Consider the following 27,864-nt stretch of genomic DNA (forward strand, 5'->3'; position numbering starts at 1 on the left):
ATTTTATTCTTAGTCAGAAATTTCACTGCAATATCTTCAAGAATGGTAAAATCCAAAAAAAGGGCTTCTTCGGGAAAAGAATATAAAGAGTAATCTGTTAAGGCTCTTGAACCCGTAAGGGGAAAAGGATTAGCCACTTCTTCAGGGTACTTGGCGTCCCTGAGGGTATCCTAGCCTAACATCACGAACATGAGCAACATATACTGTTACACCCTAATACATTTACACAGTATACATAGGGTCATCATATACAAGAAGGGGCTTATTAGCTCGGAATAGTTGTACAGATTATCTCAGGATGAGGAGGAAACGGCCTCCTCATTGGCTGTTCGATTGCGTTATAATCGAGCTGTTGCGCTTTGAAACCTTTGGCTCTTTGAGACCAAAGGAGATAGTAGAGCAAAAAGAAGTAGTAGGGAAAGTCCTCCATCTCTTTAGTAGGGGAGGTTTCATCTACTAGATCCAAAGGGGATGGCACAATAAGCCACTTTTAGCTGCGGTGCCTTGGAGCATAGGTCCCGCCCCGATAATCTAATCTAATCTCTTGAAGAATTAGTGCAATCCATTTCATACCAATCACCATTTAGAAAAGACCTGACCATATTAGATGAATCCCATTGATTCATCTTCCCTCAGAGTTGTTAAAAAAAATCTGTTTTTCACAAAGTTTTAATACGAAAAATCTACATTAAAACAGATTTCCCCTGAAAAATTTCTCGGTTTAAAAGGTTCTCTTAAATGAAATTTTGAATCTGTTACAAAATTTCTAGATCAAATTATATTGAATGAATTTCATTTAAAGAAGAATCGGAGACGAACAAAAGAGAATTGTATAAAGATAATATTTCTGTTATAAATGCGTTGAATAACATCATTAAAAACCATCTAACAATTATTTCACAATTTATTATTATTATTTTTTTAAACGGTGTTCAGCCCTTTTAAAATACTGTACTGCTTCAGACACATATAACGTGTGATTAGACTCATTAAGAATGTACATTTAACCTGTTCCCTCTAATTTAGTCGGTCAGCTAACACACTCATGAAAGACTATGAAAAACACTTCATTTCACTTCACATCGGTGCTGTGATGAGGAAGTCTATTAACCAGTTGTATTCTGTTCAAGAATGTTTTATGTTTTGTATTATTAAATCCTTGGTCTTTTTCACGACCCAATCATGTCAAAAATGTAAGTAATACTAAATAAATTTCTATCTTGATTTACTAAACTGTTAGGTGTGTATTGTATTTGGATTATTAATAATAAATAAAATTATAGAATGTATGGTTTAAAACCGTCACGGCCGTGCCACTTGACACTCAGCTGAAGGTAAAGCCCGCCTCTTTACAGCAAGTACAATAACAAAATATTTTGGTATGTAATAAATAAGGCTTAATATTGTTAGTCATTAACTTCAGAATAACTATCAATTTTAATGATAGTTGAGGTCTTAGGAATAGTATTTTTTAGATGAGTGATTTTATTTATTTCTCAACAAATAACTGTTATCTTAACAAATATTGTTTTATACGAGTACTTCAAATCGTAGGGATAGTAATGGAAACAGCTTGACTAGGAGAGGAACACTAAGAAATAAAACCTCTGGTTCTCCAGTTCAAGGTTTCAACAAACAAAATTTACGGAAGAGAACAAGAAAGAGAATGGTAGCTTAGACATAAATTGAAAATAGTTCCATTGGATGGCAACACTAGTTTAGAAGGCAGTAAGCCACAGTTAGATGAACAGAAAGGAACAACCTGTCCACGAAGAGGATAAGTGAAGGGAAGTTTTGAAAATAGAGGCTCACAAAGGAACTTTAGATTAATGCTGGCAGCAGACGTGGTATGGAATGGCCTGGAAGATGATATGAACTAAGGGAACCTCCTACCGCTAGTTTCTGTTTCTGCCTCCGTTTTGTTTAACTTCGCTTCTTCTCCAGTATACTACCTCTAAAATGAATTTTCTGGCAAATGTTTTACATAATGATTGCAGAACCCGTAGGGGGGAACAAAATCTACACTGACACCCCAAACTAACACAGAATACAGACGTAGGTTGTGTAGAGATAGTTGAAGTATGCAACTATTTCGGTTTAGCAAATTCAGCTCATCTTACACTTATACATTTAACAGTTTACAAAGCGATTTTAAACAAAAACACTGATTCATCAGGAGTTATAATACGTAGATCTTTTAGGTTGCAGTGGATTTAGCAGTGATAGGGTCTCAAAGTGTACGTTTCAATGGGAATGTAGATTGAAAGTCATAAGCTGATATCTGCAAGATTGCTATCTTTCCCTTACAAGGAGTAAGGTAAAATGATTCAAGTTCAACATTACATAGCGAGTTGACTACAGCATTATCTCCAGTTACATATTGTACAACAAACGTAAAACAAAGAATTGTAACCTTTTAAAAGTTACATGTATTCTAGTGTTCTTGATGTGACTATATTTTAGCTTACCAGTTAAAATATTCCCACATGAGTATTAAAATTACATATCAACAATATACTGAGATGTAACAAGGTAATATTACAAATGAAGACGTTAAAAAATGTCAGTTGAAACTTGATTCTCAAACCAAACACACTTACAAAAGATAATTTGATGAACAAATGAGGAACACGATTACAGTATTGTATAATCAATGAGGTGTAACTAGTGAAAATGTAGAGTTACATAAATTATACAAACTGCCATGTCTTGAAAGTACCACCTTGTATGTAAGTGCTGATGATGGTGGTATCATTAAACAATACAAAGTAATAAATAATAAAAATGTACATTAATTACAAAAACGATGTCTACATTCTTCTAATATCATTTGTATTAGCTACTTGGAGCCCACTTACATTGTATTTCTATTTCAAATTAAAGGCATATCAACCATCACAGATCATTGGAACCCGGAGCCTTGCTCCTCGCATTGTGTTAAGACAATTTGCTTAAAGATTTCAAAAAAATTAATACTTTAAAATTAAAATTAATAATTTTAAAAACAAATTAATATTCATGAACATTTATCTAAGTTTAATAATACGGAGTGAGCTTCACATGTGTTTTGAAAGAAGCTTTACACTGCAAGTACTACCAAAAATTAACCAAAAAGGCGTTATCTAATTCCTAAAAAAACCTTTACTTTGTCACACCTTTACTTTTCTTCTGCCGAATTTTAAAGAACAGAAATTTTAAAGCTTTGATTTTATTTCTCATTTTATGATCCAATTATTAACCAGGTGTTAAAAATTAATGAAGGATAATAATAATTAGTTCATAATGAAGGATCTATGCTGGTAATCTTATCCTCGATTCGTTTACAGCATTTGTAAGCAAACATTTATTTAAAACATTTTCTGGATAGCAATGCTCAACTTTAAAACTATGTAGAGTACAGAATTTCTTATGAAATTCCTCTCTGGTCTCCCCAATAACAGAGCTTCAGTATTTCTTGAAATACTGTTATCACCTGTTATCTTTACAATTTTACTAAAAACCTGTCCCAAATAACAGTCACGTTATCACTTTCCAATGGTTGCTAAACTACATTGCGATAACTACGCTAACTAAATTGCTTAATAGGATGACTGTTTGCAGTGATATGCATGGATCACACTTTAAAGAGCATTCAGGAATCAGGAGTAGGCGATTACATGTAGAGAATGATTTGTTTTAAATTGTTTATTAACTTAATATACACAGAATAAAAAAGCAACATCTTCTTGTAATTTTTTCTGCATTTATACTTTTGTGTAGAAAAATTTATTGGGGGTGTCTCCTTGACCCCTTGGTTTTGGCAGAGCTAATGTTCTTTTTTTTCAACTAAAAAGTCAAATGTGGTAAAATTTGAAGATAGAAGACATACTTTGCTTTGGTTTCTTCAGATGGATTGGCCATTTATAAATAAATGTTTTCATACATTGAGCACTTTTTTTGAATAGTGCTTGGTTAATATACTTGAATTTAAATGCAGAGAAATAGAAACAGTTATCCGTTATAACTCGATATAGAAAATGTTCAAGGACCCTTTCATGTTTGAGGACTTATTAAGAGAAATATTGAAGACCCACAGATCATTTTATATGCAAAGAAGCGCTGGCGATAGGTAAAGTAGCCGTAATTCTGGCGAAGAGTAGGTGTATCTCTTAGTTTATCTGTTCAAAAAATAAACCTTAAAATTTATTCTTTCAGAAATGAGTTGAGTTGAAGTCCCCTGATTTCTGTTTGCAATCTAACTAATGCATTCTTACTAATAAATGCTGTTCCCTTATTAGTTGCCCATGATCAACATTTAATTAATGAGGAGGAACATGTTCTTTATTTTAAGTATCTTTGGGTTCCAAAGAAGTAAATTTACATAATAGATTCTGTAAAAAAGGAAATTCTTCCTCAATTCCCATTTTTTAAAAACAGGATATTGCTTTGGGGGTTTTTTGGTTGAATTTCTATTCTCTTTTTCTCCGCAGCTCTGATTCCAAGAATATAAATTCTCTTTATGCTTGATTTCCATTCATGGAAAAATAAATTACTAGATGGCTATTTCCACCTCTGAGGAAAAGTAATACATAAGTTAGGTATATGCTGAAGCAATGTCTATTCTCTTGCTGTTTGTAAATATAGAGTAAAAAATATATGCAAGAAGAAACCATTATTTCATTCATTATATAAACAAGATGTCAAACAGTTGGACTAAATCTAAATAACAGGTCCTACTCATTTCTGCCTAATTCTGTGCCCTACATCAACATTCTCTTCAATATTTATTATATAATATTTTAACATTTAATTTCTTTGAAAAAAACTTATTTACCAATCTTATCTTTTATAGAAAAAAAGAAAAACTTTCAAGATTGGTTGTTTTTCTGCAATAGTTAAAATTTCAAAGTTTAGCAGAAGCAGTTGAAGTATCCCGGAGCAGTTACAGATACTCGATCTAGAGAATGGGTTATATGACGCATGTTGAACTTGCGTTCTTTGGAACGTAATTTTATTCAAAATTGATTATGCTTGTAGAATTAATAGTACTGCTTGTCAAACAGCTTTTCAAAAGTTAGAAAACATTCATTTAGCTGGTGCTATAATATCCACACGCATAAATAAGTATACGTAGTACCGTCCGACTAAGCCTCACTGGTTAATTTTTCAAAATAAAAGGAATCAGAATGTGAATCACAGAATCATGGGAATTGAAGTGCCTGCAATCTTGGAAGCTCAGAGTAATTTTATCTTGTTCGCAGTTACAGATACGAAAGACTTCTAAGAAAAAAAAATCGAGGTAATTTTTTTCCATAATTTATATTAGGTTTCATTTGACGATCGACAAATTAGAGTTTTGAAATATTCCTGCCTGTTGCCTTATTAGATATTATATTAGTGGAGAAAAAGGATACAGAGATATCCCTAGTCAGAGGTTGGCGCTGATACTTGCACAAATACAATTAAATCATAAATTTAATTGATTAATTTTTTAAATTTTAATCTGAATTTAATCAGCGAAATTAATCGTACTTTTAATATGGTGACAATTAATTAGTGAACTAAATTTCAAATTTAATCGTTAATCTAATTTAGAATTTAATATTGATGGTGATTAGGCACCAGCTAGACAGAATGGAGGTGCTTGGGGCCTGATCCTGGTTCAACCATGAGCAAAGTTGAGGTAATAAAACTTTAATCACTTAAATTTTGATTAATTTAAAAAATTTAATCGTCCAAAGAGATTAAAACTAAATTTGTTATTTAATTCAATCAAATGAAAAATTGTAATTATTATTCTGATAATTTAATTCAATAAACTAATTTGGTAGATTAATTTTTTTAATTTTAATGATTAAAATTAATTTGTACTTAATTGATTAAATTCTTGCCCATCTCGGTCCTTAAAAGATATGAAAGATATAAGAAAATAATATGAATGGCTGTTTAGCTTCAAAAGATTCGTTTTTCTTTGGCAAATATTTCGCTTTCTATTTCTTCCTAATTCTCAAAGAACTGCTGATCTTCATAATCGAAATATGTTATTTGTAATTCGATTAAAAATATGCTCTCCATCATTTTAATTCCTTTTATTGACTGATTTAAAGGATGATTTTATAAATTTCAATGAATTAATTATGATTAGAGAAATAATTAAATATCTAATATCTATGGAAGAATCCTTAGACATATTTACGGTTAGTGAAAGTGGTTACTATTTTTACACACAAACACATATACACTCAAATATACAACAGCCTGATGATCACCATATTTCAGTACTTTCACATGTACAAACAACACAATTCCGAGTACACTACCTGTGTATAGAATAATTCATGTCTATGTTTAACCTGTTTCAACTAAATTAATATTTAGATGCGACGCTTTTTACAAAGTTACGACTATTTAACAACCTTGTTTTCCATATCCATTGATTTGGTTCATTTAGGCGAGCGAGTGTTCTGCCTACACTATTCTGATCCTTCATATCGCAATCACCCAGGATATATGAGGCAGTTTTCTCCAACCTCAGTTCAGTCTGTAAATGAAATAAATAGAAGAAAAATAATTTGCATAACCTGTGGAATTGTTATCTGAGCGTAAACGCCCTATAAAAAGGCATAAGACTATTAAATCGGCATTGGCACTTAGCGTGTTACAGGCCAGTTACCAATGGGACCAAGACGAGTGATCGCTATCGCAGGATGCCCAAGACTGCACAAAATGTATGTAGCAATTTAAGATGTGTTGTTGGCGTATGTATTTTATGTGTCCAGGACAATTAAAATAAAACTAAAGAAAATTTATCTTTAATTGTAATCTAGCATACAAACTTACAGAGCTTGAGGCTTCAAGTCCCATATTGCTGTTGTTATACATAAAATCACTGTAGTACCGTTAGTAACGGCTTAGTTTTGTAGGCTGAAGGATGAGCTTACTTCTTCATTCGTGAAGCAATATCCAACAACTTAAATAAAAGATATAGAAAGAGTCTACGACATTAAGATAGCAAGAGAATTAGGAGAATGGAGAAGTATAAGGGCCCAGCCCCAGGCTCATGCGATAGAGAGTATTTTCTGACTATTATTAGAATTGCAATCAGTCTCACATACAATACTCCTTGATTAAGAAAGAAATTGTTGGAAAAAAAGCAAATGATTGACAACAAAGTGCTGGCACACCTACATTAATGGAGGACAAACTACCAAACCAAACAGATCTACCGACAATGGCTGTATTGTTTTTATTGTTCCAAAATAGGTACTAATTTTTTGATTTCAAGCAGATTTCAGATTTTCAAATTAAAGGAAGTAAGAAGAAAGAAATTACGTCAACTAATGGTTTGCAAAGAAATAGATTTAATGATAAGCATCCTGTATTTACAGGATAAATAAAACTGTAGGAAATGAATCATTACCGCTGTACTAATAAAGAAAACTGAAGAACATAAGTGAAAATATAACCTTCGAAAAGGATTGTGCCAGAAATATATTAATAAATATTTATATCAAGTTTATATAAGTGCCGAATTTTTTCTAAAAATGTTTAATAATACAATATTAGAAGATTCCAGAGCGAGTTTCAGCTGACCGGACGGTAGGAATATGACCTCTAGACGAGGATCTTGTGTCTCCTCTAAAATAGTCACAAATTATTCAACGAAGTTTCCTCAATCTTTCGGGAACCAGGTATTGCTGTAACGATGGGCATGGAAACAGGAAAATGGGTTTTGATACCTTAGAGGGCAACCAATGTCGGGTTAAAGGGCTTAAAGAACTTGTTTCTGTTATGTCTAGTTAGACTGTACATTGGACTATTTTTTTAATAAAATACTAAATTTGAATTGCGAAATAAAATAATGAAATCTGCAGAATTTTGGCTGGAAAAAATAACCAAAATTTTAAGGCAGGACTCGCGAGAAATAAGTAAATAGAAAAGAGTTCGAATAGGAAACATTTATGACTGTTGGCATGTGATGTTAAGGGATGATAGGTATTTGCTTCATTTTCAAAAATAATCTGAAAGCAATAAATAATAATAGAAGAATGCTCCGCAAACTAAATCCGCCAAAAAAAGGATAAAATATCAAATATAAGGTCAATAACGTGATGTAGAATTTATGAACAAGAAAAGTAATTGGTGAAATGGCGGTCACGCTGTTCAAGGGCATCGTCCTGAGGTATGTCCAACTACACTTCCAACTCAACAGTGGCCACGACAACTCCAACAATATCTTTTGTGGTCTCATGTTTCTTCTGACATCTACAGAAATACCAGATTTACGATAACGCCTATCCAACACATTACAATTTCCTTTACTTTGCTACTTTTTTGTACAGATTTTTTCCCATGTTTTTCATTTAAATGAACTAAGTTTTTGTTACGCTTTACAGAATAAAAGTTACTAAGTTTTAAGTCAAGTTTAAATAGTACTTTTAAAACTTAACTTACTTATGGTATTAATCACATTTTAAATCTATTCTTTATTGCGAACTAAAAAATAAAGACACTTAAGTTCGAATTAATTAGCTAATATGAGACTAACATATTTTATGCCGAGCACCTTTAAAAAAGTTAAATCGCCACAACATACGAGGTACTCGTAGTTGGAGCTTGAATACATTCCCGGCAAAGAGCAGTGCAGCCAAGAATTCGGAACTTCAGGCTTGCGTGTCCAGTAAACCACAGCTGGTGTGATAGTTTCACATTCTCCGTGAATCCTACACCTACATATAAATAGAACAGAATATACATCAATTCGAAATAGAAAGGAAATGTAAAACCTCGAAACTTTATCACCTTTTAACTTCTTCAAAAATACAGCTCGAAAGAGGGAATTCTGCACTATAGTAAATGAGTACTATAACTGTCCACATTTTTGCAGATATTACACCAATAGGACAGGAGATACAGCAATTCGAAATATGAAGGAAATGTAAAGCGCCTAAAATTTATCGCTTTATATCTCCATCAAAAATTGAACTAAAAAACTGGAATTGTGCACAGTTGTAAAGTTAACTTTGAGTACTATAACTGCACATATTTTCGGACAGTTTACTGGGTAACTTTATGGTCAGTAAATTTTATTTTCGAAAAAACGATTCGCTGGTGTAAATTAATCCAAATGCGCTCACAACTTCTTGTGCCAGATTTCTCATATTAGAAAATTTTTCTTTTCTAACATAAGTGTTATAAAAATCTGTTCTTTATTGTGATGTTTCAAAAATGTGTTTTAGTTCATTTTTATGTTGTAAGTCAATCAGTTCCGTTTGCAGATAAGAAACAAGTTTTGTAAATTTAGAATGAATCTCGGGGCACAGAAAATTATTCCTGCGGGCTTCGCGTTGGCCACCTGCTCTGGAGCAATTGTTATTTCAAAAAAATGGATGATAAAAAAGAAAAATATATTTTACTTCCGATAAACACTCAATTTCTTAACAAAGTAAGAAAGTGTATGTAATAATATTTCAAATAAAACAGGTAGGTTTTGAGAAAAGAAAGATTGTAAAAAAAAGATCTTAATGTGCCCGATTCTGTTGAATACTTCGTCAGATTCGACGGTGATTACAGCGCAAATTATTGTCTTTGAGCGTAACTTTCTTTAAGAACCGAAGGCACCAGAATCAAATGCAGATCATTGCTAAGCAGTAATATAGAAAAATAAAACTTGTAAAAGCGTAAACTTAAGTTTAACTTAATTTTGACATGTAATATTCTTATAAACATGTAATATAGTATGTCATATAAACGTACATTCTTTGGCAGTGAAATATATTGGCTAAAACCTAACTGAATACCATCACGTAAAATCTTTAGTAATGACTGATTAGCATTTAAAAAGATAAATGAGATTAGGTAATCCATTAATTTGAGATTAATTTGTAAATGTTTGTATGAATATTGAAACTAATTTATATAAGTAATATTAATATTTGTAAAAAGTTTATTTGTAGTTCCAAGGCCTCGATTATGAAATATTTCATTTGTTGAGTCAGTACGCTGTAAAAATTAAATACGAGTAGATTATATTGTACATGCGAACATTTACTCAAAATAATATACCAATAACTTTTACAACCTTTCTACGAAATTGTCCATGTTATAGATTGTCAGTTTTAGCATTTTTAGTCTCTCATTTTTAACTTTTCCAATAGTTTTTATTTCTTGTTCAAAAACCCAACTTTTCCTTTTTTATTTCATTTCCAATCTTAGAAAAGTCAGCAATGTTCAGTTCTACTTAAAATCCCCCGATCAATCCACGGGCTTTACAGTTTATTCATACCAAATCAATCGAACTGCATCCTTGAAGCCCGAAAATGTGTAATATAATTGGCTGGGAAATCTCCTGACGCTCTTCCATTGCATATCAAGAGACCAATCTGTTCCATAATCCCAATTAGTTTCTCACCGCTCTAACTAAATCATTTCTCAGTTCAGACATATCACAAATATCTTCATATAAACAATTCACATCCCCCATTTTAGAATTAAAACCACCTCTTGTAAAGATATCATTTTCATCATCAAGAATTATATAATTTAAGACATCTCTGAATGCTTGCTGATGTTCATCATACAAAAAGGTTATTTTCATCTAAAAATTCCAGTAGGGATGCGCTTATAATGTTAGATTAGACTAGCTAGACAATGCAAGACTAGCTTTGCGTTCTTCAGTATCTTATTAAGAAATTTCATTTACTGATATTTCACTACACGCTCCAAATATTCGCAGTTTAGACCTAAAGAAGACTAACAGAAAGTAAATGTACAATACGAGTGAATAAGAAAGCAAAAACTTCCGAATAAAATTGAGGAAATGCGATGTCTAACATAAATAGAAATAGAATGGACCAGTAAGGGAGATGAACGAAGAAAGTATTGGAATTGAATTCATTAAAACTGACCAAAAGAAGATGAAATCGAACAGCGAAGAGCTTCAACCAAGAAATTAAAAAGTGTTGTGGAGATGTTACGTGGAAGAGGATAACTATCGTGTGGTAAGAACGGAAAAGGATGGACAAATTCTATCGCTGACTGATGTATAAATATGGAGTAAAGGAAAATAGATGTACGAAAGATTTAAAAATAAATGATAAAATTGTGCCGCTATTTCTCTATTGTATTGTTATTACTATTTTTGACATGTACATGTGCAATGTAATTCTAAAATATTTAAAAGATCAATCAATCAATCTTATAGTACACAATAGATAATAATAATGTTTTTAAACCTTGAGACATTAAATTAATAATAGAACTCAATAAAATCGTTCTAACGTCTGCAAATTTTTCATTTCAAATAAACTATTTAAAAATTGTTTTTATTTAATAGAACATAATAATATTTAAGTAAGTAAAATTGATTGGTTAAAGTTTAAATAAAAATTTTAAAACAAGAAGCGTAATAATTAATAATAAAAAAAAATTACAATGAATTCGATAAGGTACACTGAAGAAAATATTGTCTTTAAGCAAAAAGTAATGGCGATAAGAAAGCGGAAATTAATTATTTAAATAAAATTAGTACTGATAAAAATAGTAATGTCACCATTTAAGCGGGAAGTTTCTAAAAAAAAGTAATGGAAAAAAAACGAAAGTAACGTCTATTGATAAAACCGGACACATAATGAAACGGAACCGGATCTATCAGATGTTGGAACTGGGTCAGATAATAATGAAGCTGACTCAGATAACAGTAATAGTCAACTGTTTCACAGACAAAATTGTTTATTGATGGTATAAAAAAGTATTTTGGCCTCACAATTTGATCATCATACCAGATTTAATTAACTCAGTAATTTGGTGGGTACCGAATTTAACTACAAATTGCAAATTTGCAATAATTTTTCTTCTGTAGTCTCACAAGGAAGAAGTAGGTACTGTGATCGCGCAATTAAAATTAATTGTAAATTAGTTTAGGAGTAAATTAGATGTAGCTGCTAATATTAAATATTGTGAGGATTTTGAGACATGTTTTGTTTAGCACAAGTTTGTAACAGAATATTTTAAAAGAGAAAAGTCGTAGAAAGATTAAAAGGCGATCGTTTTGTTGTTTCAGATTCTAACGGTGTAATCCATCGGAATCGCGACTTTACTGAAGCAATTCTATAGCTTTTTGCGATTTTTCTCAAGAATGGTTCCAACACTTTTCTTTTAACCAGGAAGTTTTTTTTTTTTTGGTGGGTTAACCGGTAGGTGCTTTTAAGTAGCGTTAAGGCGTTGTTAAAAATTCCAACTTCGAGGATAATTTTTTATCAGGAAGTCCTTTTTACTCGAAAGTGCATCGTTTTTCTCTAAACTTGAGATACGAGCTGCATTTTATTTATTTGAAACGCTTTTATGTAGAAAAATATGCTGGGAAATGTGAGTTCTCGGTTTGTTTCAATTCTATAAAATATATCGTCGGAAAAATGAAAGGATCGCTAGCCAACGGCCAAGGTACCCGATTCATAAGTATTAGCTAGAACGCAATCTTCATCATTTATGTCGGTTCTACGTTAATATTTATTTAGTTGCATTAAGAGAATGTCAGTGTAATGATACATTTTTTTTTTTTTGAAATACTAGGAAAATTTTAAAGCATTTTTACAGAAAAAACAATTTAAAAGCGGCAGACATAAATTATACGTATCAAGTAGGCTATCAAATTTCTTGAAGCAGATGTTGGTGTGGTGGTTATGAAGCGTGGAAGCGAGGGGAAGTGGGGATCCCGCGTGAAGCTACTTTTTATTTGAAAAAAAAAGTATGTGTTTCCATCTCATCCACCTAACCTAACTGGTAATTAGACGTTAAGTCCTAATCCCCCCAAAAATTGACGATTACTTACTATGGTATTTCTTACGTTCGTCGCTGTACTTATCGATTATCACCATTCCTCAATGTCTTACCTGAAACAAAAGAGGTTTTTTAATTAAATAATTGCCTAAAAAAAATTATAACCGTCTACTCATCAAACGATACTCCCAATTCATCTCTGTTGGTTGTTATTATAAACTCAGCTCTTGTAGCCTACCATTGCCTTTAAATCTCTACTTCATTAACTGTACCTCTTGATTAATTAATCTGCACACGTCCTAGGTAAGTGGCTACTCAGTACAGCCATAATTATATAATTATTTATTACACAATAAACAGAGCACTCAAGTTACTCAAAGTAACTTTGAATTATTCTGAAGAAAAGATAATTCAAGGAACTTCTGATCACGGTCAGTGGTATTCTAAAAATAGTAATTCTAATTTTGAACAGTGGAACAGATTTTTCTTCATGAATAAATATAGTTTATCAACTATATTAGCATTAAAAATTTTCATTTACAAGCAAGAATTGTTTTCATCGAATTGTAACATCTAATAACTATTGAAATCTGATATTATATAACAGCTCATATACCGAAAAGAAAAATTTTCTGAGCTTTGTTTTTGTTATAAGTGAAAGAAGATTTGGTTATAATCGAATACGTGAATAACAACACTTAGTAATTATATTTAGAAACAAATCATGAATCCTGAAGGCCAAAAGAGCTTCATTAGTATGGATGACTTAATCTTTTGTTGTTTCAATGAAACAAATTGAAATCACACAAATAGTGAACAGATGAGATCTGTTAAATCGTTTATAATATTGGAGACAAATAGCGAATAGTAGAATTTTTTTTTTTAATTAATCTATTAATTATTTCTTTCTGTCACAAAAATTTCTGTGGTAAAAAATCATAAAAATAAAATCTTTATTGAAGAGTAGTTATCATTTATCATTTAATTAGAGTATAAAAATGTCATCACGAACCGTCACAAAGTTCCTCAAAATTTAGGAAAATAAGAAACGAAAGAAGGCAATAGTAAAGGTAACATAACTTCCTTCAAAAATATTTAAGCGGAAATTTTATTTCATTTGCAGGAAAGAACAGCTAAAGATGAGAACTTTTCCGTAACATACTTCCATACTACATAAAAGAATGAATAGAGCATAATTCCTCAGAATAACGCAAAAGAGTCCAGCTAAGATTCAATAAAAATGTTAATAATTTTGGGTTTCGTTTTTTCAATTTATTCAACGTATCCACATAAGTTCCAGTCTTTTGTAGACGCGAGAGTAACTTGATATTTTTCTCTTAATTGAATTTATACAAAATAAATTATTTATTTTATCAAGTTAAACAGAAATAGCTTTATCATAAGCCTGTGAGTACTAACTAATCCAGGTCCTAATATTTATTTTTTCAATATAAAATCGAATTTTAAATTGAATCTAGTGAGCTTCCATCTTCAAAATTTATTTAAAAATTCACTTAAATTGGAATGGTAATGCAAATAATACGACTAGTAACTAGTTACTGCACACATCAAAAACCATCTCATCAAATTCATATTAATAACTGCTCATTTATTTTATATAAAGATAACCAATTTTCGCTGGATAATTGGATAAAGAAATGTAGATTAGCATTGAGTACTTAGAAGAACCAACGTCCCGCATATCAATTACGAAAACTGCAGCCTGTTATGTAAACAAATACTTCATAACTAAACAGGAAGTCAAGTAAGTAAAGCCGGAGCAGACCAGTTAGTTCTTCAACTCACATTAATAAAAACTTAAATAGATACAGAAATTCCTATTCGTAAAGAAAAATAAATTAGATTATTGATATAAATTATTGAAACAAGCACATCATACTTCCTTGATATTAAAGCAGTCAAGTCAATTATCGAACTGGTCCAAATTAGCGTAGCTGGTGGCCTGTGAGGAGAAAGTCATTAAATTTTTGTATTTAATTACCTTTATTATTATTTATTTTACTATTTCTCTTTATCCGACAACTTCACGACGAATATCCATTACATATATCTTAAGAAATCTTTGGCACTGTTTCGAAGAAAAAAAACTGAAAATCGATTTCGTAAAATGCCAGTTCCAATTGGCTGATTTTGTTCAAAAGCTTTTCCGTTTTCTAGTTATGCTGCTCACAAACATATTCACAAAAAAAATTGTAAAAACCACTTTTTTCGGTATCAAAGGATCTCTAAACCTCAGAATATTTCTGCTGATAACTCCAAATCCAAAATCTGCACGATCGCAATCCCTTCTAATCACCTAAATAATATCTTCTAATAGTTGAGTAAGAGAAAGCAACTTACATTTCTTTACATTTGTTTCCATCATTTCTCCTTCCTTAAGAAATAAACAGAATTCTGCAAACATGTCTTTTTCTTAACACAAATTTAATTAACTACACTTTCTTTTCGCATAAATGACAAAGATGTTAGGTAAAAAGGAAAGGGTACTATCAGAGCACAAGTCAATAATAAACCCAAATAAACTCGCACATTATTGCGTTAACGAAGTCCGGGATATTGGCCTTGATTCTGATCGCTTAAAAGAGAAATTTTGCTCGATTACATTCTCCTAAATTTCATAATTTATTTTTGTTTAATACTGTTATAAAAAATATTTAATATTAGTCGAAAAGTAACGCAAAACGACTGAATGACTAATCAGCTAGTTTCAACGATTATTTAATAATATACAATCAGTTCAATGGGAACGGCAAACGAAATTGGTATCTACTTAGGTGGTTCAGTTTTACAGCGGATCCTCAGGCAATCCAACGCAGTGAGTTGTGTTATAGTTAAAAAGTTAGATGAAGAATTTCACGGAACTGTTTAAAATGAAACGGATTTCTATTTGCGGACTTTCGGTTACATCCTTTAATTGATTTATATAAAAAATAATATTTTAAATGTCAACGTTGAGCTCAATGAGCAAACTCGTACTTTAGCCAATCCACCGATCGAATATCGTTTAATTTCTTGTAAAAAAACTGCTAGCTGTCAATTGTTCAGAATGTACATGGACTGATGTAAAATCTGTTCATGGTGCATCATGCTGACATAAACCTTATGTCACTGTTTCCTATGTCACTTTACCTCATATCAATGAAATGAGGTAACAATTGTCTGATATTAGATATTTCTAGTGTCACATATGAGTTAAAACTCTAACAGATTATTAATAGAATAATTATATATTAATATTAATGAAAGCCATAGAAGAATCAATGCCTAGGTTCTTCATGTTTCAGACTGCTCATCATCTGACCGTGAGCTGTAAGAGAAGACCTTAGAAAGAAAAAATCTTATTTATCAACAATGAGCAAGCAAAATCAAAATAATAAATAAAGAGGAGAAACTTTAAATAATTAATTATTTGGTTACTTAAACTTTTGTTTTTCAATAAATTTTAGTAATAAATTATAGGACAAACTACTTAACTCAGTTTATCTAAGAATAAACTCAAAACTTTAAAAGCATGTTAAAAACTACTGCAATGTACTTGTGTGATTGTGTAAGAATTTCCAGAAGTTTTATTCTTTTGGAGTTGATTCAAAGTGAAAACTTAACACATTAACATAATTGCGTTTTATTTTATTATCTAATGTTCAGATCACGTATTATTTGTCCTGTATAAACCATAGTTAAACTTACAAATAAAAAAGATGGTCAAAAACTACAAAACTTTCGACCATATCAAGGAACTTGTCTAATTTTATTAACCAAACGTAAACTACCAAATTTACGGATGTTTTCAGCTGGAAGCTTTAGTGTTTATGTTTTTTTGTGGTCAACATTTACATTTCAACATTTGTAGGGTATTTGTCCATCAGTTTGTTTTTGATGTTTTAAGAAACCTTGTTTTTATTTGTATTTGTTGGGCTTATTTATTACAATACTTGTATTTGTTGTTTGACTTATTCCCCTCGAATAATCGAAGCACATATAAAATTTGGTAGGTAGAATAATACCTAACACAAGAACAGCTTTATTACTAAGCTCCGGGCTTAAAGGTGGTTTGCAAAAGTTCCTAAGTATACACTCCGTACATAGTAAGGAGTTATAAAAAATCCAAGGCCAAGATCAGAAATCAAACCTAATATCCTACAAATACGAGCATAATAGTCCACACCTCACAAAATAATAGTCCAATTACACCATTATCGCGGGCACTTCTAAATGCAAGAATTCAGTATGAAGTTTAGGCAGTAGTATTTATAGCTAGAAGGGATCATAAAAGTAAAATTATGTGTCATTATGCAATTACAGGTGTAAACTTATTTAAAGATTATTGTTGAATTAAAAATTTTGGGTGTTTAGTAAACTGTTGTTTCTTCTTTCTATGTTGATCTTAAGTTTTTTTAAAAACTAAAAGCGTTTACATAATTCCTTTACTTCTGAAGTTCGACTAAAAATAAATATTAGATTTTGAAACTATAATAGATTATTAAGTTTGATCTTCCAGCGTCTTTGCACTTTTGAGATGAATAAAAAAACTGTCATATTTTTTTTGACATAACTTTTGCCTGGGCATTGGAACATACTTAATTGCCAAGTTACAGTTTGACAAGCGCACAACTTCTGCCTAAATCTTTTAAACAAACTAAGTTTTTCTTAGAATATAACTTCAATAGCTTCTTTTAATACCGTTATTACTCAAAATCCACCATTATAGTCCATTATTATCAAGTTCTCCAATGAATTTTTGCCAAACCATACGTGTTAAATTAAAATGAAGATACCTTATTTACAACCATTTCAGAAAGGAAAACAATGTCCGAAACACTTAGTTCTCCACAGCAATGCTTAATCATTATTTTTATCGAAGTGAGAGAACTGAGTAGGACTGCTAGAAAAACAGTATTTCCTTGCGAATATTGCAAATTGCAGGTTGCAATTCCTTACACCCTGGGCCAATATCTTATTAACCCTTTCACCATAAAAATAAAAATGTACGACTTTACAATTATTAATTTAATTCAAACATTTGACATAACCATTTTTTAGAAGAGAGTACATTAATTTAAAAAAATATATACGAACATTTTATGTTATTAGTACCTTTCTATGCATCATAACAAGTTGTTATACGTAAGCTATGTGGATTATAAAGTTGAGATAGAATGATGATTACCGTCTGTTTGAGGACATAGAACTTGTTATATAAAATTCATAATTATATTATTTTGCTTTTACTAGACATCATTTTATAACTGATTGGTCTCTCTTATTTCCATACTCTAACTGGAACACCAAATTCACATCACCTGCAACACTCCATCGGGAGTAAGAATTTTGTCGATTATACTAATTTAATTTCTTTCTTCGTCTAGCATAAGAAACCCGGGATAAGTAGTCAAAACGTTGGTTGAAATAAAGATGAAACTATTAAATAATTATCAATCAAGGAACTATTTAAGATATAATGATTGATTTGAATGTTTCGTGCAGCTGCTCGCTCCTAAGAGGCTTCAGATTCTTTCTCTCCGTGACTTTGATGGTTGACAAAGAGGCAGCAGGGACAAAGAGGAACAGTATTTAGAACAGAAAGGTATAAAGTCTGGGATAGTTGCTAATTTTGGGTTGTAGGAGGTTTCTAGGGAGGTCGTCAGGCATCCTGCAATGGCGGAGAACGGTCCACTCGCAAAGTCCTGGTGGCTGTTCCAGCCAACTCATTCTTTTCTACCAGGGACCCTTAGTGCTTTGGAGCTGGAGAAGTAAGTTACTTAGGGCCAACTGTTCCATATAAAATCATGCTACTAGCTACTCCTGCCCAAGGCAAACGTCACATCTTTACACTGACAATCTTGAAACTCCACATTACAGGCAAACCATCCATTACTTCATATGTTAAAAGACCAATAAATAATAAGCAAAAAAACAAAATTTTGGATTGGAAAGCAGAGAGAAAAAGAAAAAAAGCAGGTTACTGAGGAAAAAATTGGTCGGATAAAGAGTAACAGAACTGTTATTGATGTCAGAGGGGACCCATTGAAGGTGAAATATTCCTTAAAATCAGTCAATAAATAAGCATTGAAGATTGAAGGGTTAACGAACAAAGTCATAAATATTCTTTACAATAGAACGTGTACCGAATTCACTTAAAAACAAACGAACATTAATCTTCTTTCTTTCTTTTTTAAACGTCCCGCCATAATCTTTGCTGTGGAACCAGAGACGCCCATCTTGATTTGACGGATTTCTTTCAGATTTTTCTTTACAATTATACAGTTTTTGAAGTATATGGAAATTCCAGGAATAAAGAACTAAAAAATCTTGTTTCATATCATTTAATTTAAATTTGATTCTTTCTCACTTAGAAATCCTTTAACTACCAGTACACTAAGATAAATAAAGCATTTATTCAGAACTCCCTGGTCAAGAGGAGGAAAATCAGCACCAATGTTTGCTTCTACTTTTGTGTTATACAATAATAATTCAGTGTCAGTAAGTAATTTTGGATTGAGCAAGGGTAAAATTGGAAAGCTGTTGTAATTCAGCGTTTCTTAAGGTAACAGAAGAAAAATCTCGTTGAACATTTCCTTTGGTTTTAATTATTATCTTTATTTATGAATTTTAAAGTGCTTTCACCGGCTGGTAAAACATTATTAATCAGGAAGAGTGCATTCGACTGCATCTAATGAAATCTATGTAAGAACGGAGTATGAAAAGAAAGCAGGATGATTCACTTTCTACTCATCACATTTTCTTCCTCATAATTTTCTATAGGCGTACTAATTTCCTTAATCGACATTCTTTTTATAATCTAAATGGAAATCATGTTTCTCCTCTGCTAGGGAAATATCTAGCAAACAATTGCTCAAACTTATTGATGTTATATTTAATTTCATTTTAAATTTCTGAGTTCAAAACCAAGAATAATATTAACTTCAAACGAAACTTTTTTCCGCAGAGTCAAATCTAAATAAAGTTTTAAAAACTATTGCTAAAATTTGCAACTGATGTATGAAAATAAATGTATACTCCTGTTGATTGAATAAGACTTCTTCTTACAAACCTTGTTTGTAAGGTGTTGTTTAGTAGGGTACTCCACTAAAATTTGGTGCTGTATAATAAACTCCTTTGAAATCTGAGGTAAAGTCAGAGAAGTACGTCCCAGTAACTGTTTTGTTTCATCTTCCAGAACGTTAAACTGTTCTCAGCATTGCCTACCTCTTTCCAAATACTGTGCTATTAAAGACTGTAGTAGTATTTGCTACTAAGTTGATTGTTCAGTAAAAAGCTGAGCGTTCACTTTAATGATATTTACTTTGTAAAAAAAAAATGCAAATGTGAGTTGTATTTAAGTGCATTTGTCTTCACCACCCTCCTCAATGCACTTTAAGTTCCTATTCAATACCTACGACCTATCCTAGTGAGGTGTATATTCCTTTTTTTAGCGTTTTATAAAGCACTTTATATAATGGATTCCTTGGTAGAAATATTGGTTGAACGAAAAATTTGAATTTGAAGAAGAAAATAAAAACATTTCAAAATAAAGTTACTGCTGCTGCACGATCTGTATAAGGTGTAGTGAAAGCAAGTGAAACTGAAACTCCTGTATAAAAACAACAAAAATATTAAAAAACAAAAAAAAAACGAGGAATTCGTTTTCATAACGAGAAGAATATTGATGAGCAAAGAATAGTTAATTAGATCGAATAAAGATCCGAGGGTATCGATCTGTAAAATAAACATAATTAACTTGCTTAAAAGAGTAAACCATCTTTACTAAAATTTTACATACATTTGTTACGGCCTATGGTATTCATTTCAGATGTGTATAAAAGTAGGAAACTACTAAAGTGAGATATTCCTTTTCGTTCAAATTCTTCCTGACCGAACCAGTACTCAGAAACTGCTTACACAATCACTTTGCTCTTTTATTCATTCTATTTTCGATTAAATTGCTCTGGCTACAAGTAACAACTACAATCTGAATATACGTACATCCTGTTCTAAATTATTATTCTAATCTTTTTTCATTTCAGAACAAAACCAACATTCCAAAACTTACCTAAAATAAATGAAATTTATTATCTTTTTTTTTTTATGCAAGGGAAGTGATATCAGTGACCCAGTCATATTTACAGGAAATACTTTGTGAGATCTTAAAGAACAGATCACCAGCTGCTGGCCAGCTAATGTGATGTAATAAATGCTTCCGCTTACCAATAACATAATCACATTAAAACATTTTTTTCCCCTACTTTAGAATACAAGTCCTGCATATTATTAGTATATAATATTTCCACTTTTATTGCCAGATAATTAAAAAAGAAAAAATGCTTATTTATTTGAATAATTGATTATTTTTATAATCAGAATCTCGTTGAAAATGGTTGAAAGTTAATTAATTTGTGGAAGAACAGGTAATATCCATGTAAATAGCGAATTTTATTTCAAAAATGCAATAAACCATAAGATATAAAGTGCTACCACTGGTAATTGTATATTATTTCCAACTGTTATGAAAGGTAGCCAATCAACCATCAATGCTAAATCACTCTCTACTCCATGCTAATCAATTCCATCAAAATATAAAACGACATTTAAGGATATAGAGAAGAGGTACTCCACATCACTGGTAGAGACACACGAATAGAAAGATAGTGAGTCAGTTTAGTGCTCAAGTTCACTGTGATTCCTAATTGTGTTGAATGAAAGGAAAAAGAAACTGAACTGACTCTAGTCACGATTCAAGCATTCATTCTACTTTAAATAAAAAATAAATTAAAAAAAAACAACAAAGTTCACATGTATGTTCTAGTAAAGCGGTTAGACAAAAGGGTCGGGAACAAAAGTTTCGAAAGAGATTTTAGACTGAACAATAACATTAACAATAACAACTAATGTCGCAATCACCTCTCAATACAATAGATGGACGGATTCACATTTTCCAACAATGTTTTCAAAGTCATTCCAACTAATCTATTTAACTATCTCTATTCGAACAAAAGAAAATTATACATCACCCTACTTGCTCCGATATGGTCGTACGGAATACAACTCTAAGGAAGAGCCAAATAATCGAACATCAACCAACTTCAAACCTTACAGTCTAAAATTCTAAAAACAATAGTTAACGTTCCCTTCTATGTCTCCAATCACACAATACATTCTGATCTAAATATTCCTCTCGTTTCTGGAATAGCCCCAATCTCGCTACATAAAACTCCACTCAAATCTACAGTCATTACATCCTTCTGGACCACAACACCTGTCCACCTGAACACTTCCTTCAAATCCTCATCACAGACTGAACATGAAGCGGCGGTGGCCACGCGACCATCTCAGCATATAACGCCGATCTCCTAGGATGGTTGCTTTAAAAGCTTGCCAATCTTGCGAATTAAAGGCTTCCATCACTGGATGGTCGTCGTTCATGCCACTCATGTCTTTGGGTGCACATGCATGTGCGCGTATGTGTATGTAAATGCATTTTCACCATTTCCTTACCCTAATATTTTTTGCTTGTTGTAAATTAATTACAGTTGCAAAATAAATAAACAAATATATTTATATATATATCAGTAGCTTTCTACTTAATAATCTATAAAAAACTTATTCATGAAGTCAAAATTAAAAATTCCTTGCCAACAGTTACAGAAAATTAGTAATTATGCATAATTGGATTTCCCCCAATAACTAAACCTAAATTGAAATACAGTCAAGTAGCACACGAGCCTTATTAAAAGATTTAAGGTTGAGTGCTTTTGAAAAAGGTGCCTCCGGCAATGTGAACCAACTTTAGCCTACCATTTTTTGAAATCAAACATACCTTGACAAAGTTTGCTTCATTACATTCAAACCAAAATTGCCGGAAAGTTCTCCTGTAGATGTTCTCATTTCTACAGAATTTCGATTTAAACTTGATTGGCTTCTCACAGGGTAATCAATCCTGTTAATTCCTGACTCATCTTAGTTGATGTAACCTTTCAGATGTCTTATTGAATAGTTGTTTTTTCCATCTATGTACGAGTAATAACCTTAACCTAGCTAAAACTTGCTTCATTATTCGGTTATCTTTGAACAAGTTCCTGATGCCATCTATCAACAATTATCCTTACTTATTCCTCGAAACTTTTCCTTTTGCATAATTTTTGTTGTTTTGAGACTGGAGCATCTATTTCATACTCAGTTTGTATTGATGAAACATTCCAACGTAGAGCTTTATTTTTACATAATGCATTAATTTTTAGGCTACACTGAAAGATCAAATATATTTTTATTAGAGAATTTATATTGCAATATTTATATTTATATTACTTATTTTTATGCTAATATTCACTTCCCCAACGTTTTGAGAGATTCATGACCCCCTTCTCCAAGTCAGATGATAAAAAATAAGTATCTTAAAAAATTTGAGTAAACATAAAGAACATGTTTCTAAATTTCTTGTAGTTTTTGCTGTTTCGGTTACTTTTTATAATTAGTTTTAATTATATTGTTCTGATTTCCTAGAGGTGTAGTAAAAAAGTGCTGAGATTTAAACAATCCATTCTCAAATACAAATATTAGATGGTTTAGGTAGCATATACAAAAATGTATTATTCCACAATAAATGAGATAAAGTTTAGCAGAACACCCTTGAGTGAGACTATCAAATAATGCAGACTTAGTTAATAATTAAATACTTATAAAGACAGATTAACTGCTGTAGGAAAAAAGACATTTTTCTTATTTTTATTTATTTTTTTTTAAAAATACTAATCATTGTCTGCCGAATGTTTAACGCCTTATCAGACCATAACGAAGGCATAATGATGATGTAGGTCTGATATTCGTCATGGCTATTGTCACACTGCCACCTTTCACTCAGCCATATAATGAGTCCTTCAAAAAATTCATCAACACATCTTTATCAATTTACCAACTCACGTATGCAGATCACAATCCCGATAAACTGCTTCGCATTCCTTCTTTTTTATTTATTAGGCTATAAATACTTTACAGATAATACACTTTTGCTACAACCGTTTACCCACTATAAAATGAAGATCATTTAGATGTATACTTTAACTTTCCTGCATTCCAGACTAAAATATTTTTAGTAATTTTTGAACCTTTTTATATTTTTAATTAGCATTTTTCCTTCTTTGGGATCTCCTTATAAATTGCTTGAGTAATTTTCATGTTGTACAGTCAGATTATTTATTAATTATTTGGACATCACCATCGTGACTCATGGACCTTTTATTTTGTTATCAGAGCATTTGTTTGTTTTTTTTTTTTTTTTGTTACAAAAAACCTCTACTATATGAAAACTACAGAGTAATAGACGCGAACATAAATGCGTCAAAATGCCAGATAAAATCAATATTGCAAATTAACACGAAACAAACTTAATTACTGCTTTGTTTCTAATTTTTAAGGTAAAGAATCAACTAAAACAAAAGATAATCATGAGAATGATGAAGAATTGCAAGAGATACTAATTTTGATAAAAACGTTCATTTTTAAAAACTGTTTCTCGTATATCAGTCTTGTTCATCATGTTACAAAAGTGACAAGTATAAATTAAATAAGTAATTGTCCAAAACAAGTTTTTATTCAGAATTAAGATAACTAACGAGAAGGAAGGTCAACAGTAGATAATTCTGAAGAAGCCCGAACTAAAATAAAATTATTTAGAAAAAATAATAAAAAACAGAAAAGATATAGAACATTGATGAAAAAAAGAAGAAAGTATAATTTATAGGAGCAAAAACCAAAAAATTAAAGTTCACAGGTGTCTTCAGAGTCTTAACAAAAAATTAACTAAAAATGATATTAGGATGTGATAGAAATTCTACTTTGAACATTTGCTTATAATATCAAGGACTGTGAGCTGAATAGATATATGTATATATCTATATTTTTTTATTATATATGTATATTTTTGTATTAAGGTTAATACGTATAAGCAAACATGAAATGTACATTGGCAGCGATTTGACAAACAGAATTAAATTAATATCTATTATATTCCAGAAACCTAAGATGTATTTTAAAATGCTAGAAACTGAATATACTATCTAACGATCACTTACTTTCATTCGTAAATAACGAAACCAATTTACACGACGTCATCCTCTTTAAAAGAAGATTACTTTCAACTTTTATCATGATTTTTTTATGTTCGGCAAAATTATTAAATTTATAAGTTAATTATTTGTTCTATTTAATTTGTTTATTAAAGAGCCACGGTAGTCGAGCTGTAAAAGAGGAGATCTGAAAGCTGTTAATTCGATTTCCGGTCTAGGCGTTAGATTTCTTTGATTGTTAATATGAGAAATTTATAGTAATTGCTGGTAACCTCCGTCCTCGACACCTAATTTGGTAGTTGGGCGTAAAGCCCGGCTGAAAAAATAGGCATTACTTTACTTTTTAAGTTGTTTATTATGTACATGTGTAAATAATTTTAAAATTATTTATTTTTATATATATTTATCGTTACTATTAGTTCGTGATTGGCTGCTAAAGGCATCTTCAGACAATGTCAATTGTACAACAAGTTCTTAGAGCTGCAATAGGTAAGACAGGTTCAGTAAAATCTGATCGTCATAACTTCGCATCATAGTTGTCCCGAAAAGTTCTCATCAGCGCCACTGAAGTTTCAAAGCCCTAGCTGAACAAGGAGAAAAAAAGGACATTTACCCCCTAAGATTTTATGAAGAGCAACTCTACTATATGGCTTCAGCAGCCTTTTACTAATTTTTCCTAACCAATATATCGAAGGCATATTAATCGAAAAACAACTTGAATTAAGTAAAAGTGGACACAAAAAACTCTTCGGAGACTAAAGATTGAAAGCATAGCGTGCTTTTAGATATGAGACTTGTGTGGTTGGGCATTAAAGCAAATGGAAGTTAATTTGTACATCTTCACGCTATTCCACAGGTGTTGAACAAAAGTATTATTGGCACGTCAGACATCGCAATGGTATGCAGATAAAGGAAGGAAAATATACTGTTACCTCATTATGTATTAGATAACCTGTCAGCCAGCTTCAGTCACCCAGGTGACTGACCTGGGCTTGTAGGAGCATCCTGTAGCATCAGCCAATACCTATAACTTGACTTATCTAACCCTAACCCCTCTTCCGCCCCCACTTCCTCACACTACATACATACAAATGTATGCTAAATAAAGGAAGACCTACATTCAATAAACAGTTCCCCCTCCAAAGGAGTGTTCTGAAATTCTCTTCCTACTAGAGTACATGACACTCTTGCTAATGTTATTTCAGCTTTATGTAACTAACTAAAACCAAATTTGATTTTTAACAAAAAAAAACAAAAACAAATAAAACAAAAACTGGCGCAATCACAGGATTTCTCTTCCTGCATTCTCACAGCTACAAGTTTGAATTGGTTTACTTATTACAGATTTTTTTAAAACCAGACCAAAAATCTATTCATATATCTTTGGTGGTCCTTAGAAACTTTTGGAGCTGTCCTCCTTAATTTGAAAATTATTAAAAATAAATCACTCAACAAAAATTGAAATTCAATAAAAAGAGAACAATGTCCGAACTATGGACAACGGGCCTTTGGAATTACAACTGAAAGAACTAGAATGCTGAATGTAGAGGCAAGGATATATGGGTTACAACGTTGACATTATTATCTTTTTTTGGGTCAACTATATTTATCAAGAATAATGAAGTAATTAGGCAAAAGGTTTCATTAGCTACACGAAATTAAATTTAAGATTGGTTGATCTTTATCTAAAGTTATCTTAAAAGTCTCCTTCACATTTTCTTTTGTAATATACAAATGTAGCGATTATGCGTCAACCCCTTCTAATCTGTAAACCTCCTTTTTATAACTATAAAATAGATATCTGTTCAATAAAAGCCGAATAAAGAATAATATTAATTAGCATAATTTTAACTACGATAATTACTATAATATAAACAGCATCCTAAAAACGGTAAGCACTTTCAAGAAGAAACTTCATTTATCACAAGTTATGTATTTCTCACAAAACAAAATTAAATTCCTAGATAAGCAAATTGAAGACACTACAAATTTCTTTTAAGATCACTTCTAGAAATAACTGCTTTGCATAAGTCGAGAAAGATTTCCTATCTAATATCAAATATAAAATTAAAAGTTGTAAATCAAATAGAATTAAAAGTCGTAAGAAATATATTTTCTCATTTAGATTTTGTTCTCCCAAACTGTACACTCCAAAACCGCATACTCCCAAACTAAGCGAATCGTTTGCGAGAATATTGAACGCATTCCGCAAGAAGTTTGGCGAAACTTACCTTGACTAGTTGTTTTAAAGCTAATGCTAGCCAATGAGTCGATTTCTGCCCTGCGATATTCATCTTCCTCAGCTGAACTTTCGTTCTGTGATTAAGCTTGGGTGCAGTCTTTTTAGGATCATTCAGAAACATCTTGGAGTGTCTCACTACCATTATACTTATCCAGTAAGAGAGAGCCATTTTTCAGTGACCACCCAGTCACTGTAGTTTTATACGAGATACCTCAAAAAGTTTAGGTGAAGCAGAATGTCTGCAAAGACCACTCATACCTTAGTCGCATAGTTAACAGTTACCCTCAAACTTATTCTTATATTCTAGTGAAAACAATTGAAGTACTACTGAACATGTTTGAAGGGCAGTAATTACACCTACTCTCACACACCTTTTGGTCCTGCGATTTGCATTTTGGCTTTCTTCTTTACTTTTAAGGAACAATTGTAGTCAGAGAATACAGATGAAGCTATTAAGGCTTAAACACCTTTTATTAGACACTTCATCAAGATCTGGTAGCTAAACGTTTCATTCCACCTAACCTTTAAAAATAATTAACCAATCAGAGAAACATTTGAAAACAAAAATTGTGTAGGAAATACTTAATGGCAAGTTAAAGAAAATTAAATAAACAAACCTAAGAAAGGTTGGAGAGAGGAACTGTGGTAAAAACAGTTCATGGTCTGTCCGTAAAATGAATAGCTTGTTAACTTCAATGAACTGTGCTCACCATAGATAACACTGCACACAACTACATAAATAATTTGAGAGCTCATTTATAACTCGCAAGTACATACATAAATTTA

General features: G+C 31.4%; 1 protein-coding gene and 1 long non-coding RNA gene across 3 annotated transcripts in view; one reads left to right on the plus strand and one right to left on the minus strand.

Annotated features, from left to right (window-relative positions):
* Positions 1–27,864, minus strand: part of Reg-5 (Rhythmically expressed gene 5) — a 72,751-nt gene that overhangs the window by 26,583 nt on the left and 18,304 nt on the right. The window lies entirely within an intron of this gene.
* Positions 1,041–16,733, plus strand: LOC141449095 (uncharacterized). Of its 2 annotated transcripts, XR_012455337.1 has the most exons (5): positions 1,041–1,193; positions 1,284–1,379; positions 4,832–5,278; positions 5,598–5,662; positions 16,062–16,733. It is a non-coding gene; the product is annotated as an uncharacterized lncRNA (long non-coding RNA). The 2 variants fall into 2 exon arrangements; XR_012455336.1 differs by having other exon boundaries at positions 4,832–5,662.

This window comes from Rhodnius prolixus, unplaced genomic scaffold, assembly GCF_049639745.1.
Source record: "Rhodnius prolixus isolate KJV_2025 unplaced genomic scaffold, Rpr scaffold_2, whole genome shotgun sequence".
Classification (NCBI taxonomy): domain Eukaryota; kingdom Metazoa; phylum Arthropoda; class Insecta; order Hemiptera; family Reduviidae; genus Rhodnius; species Rhodnius prolixus.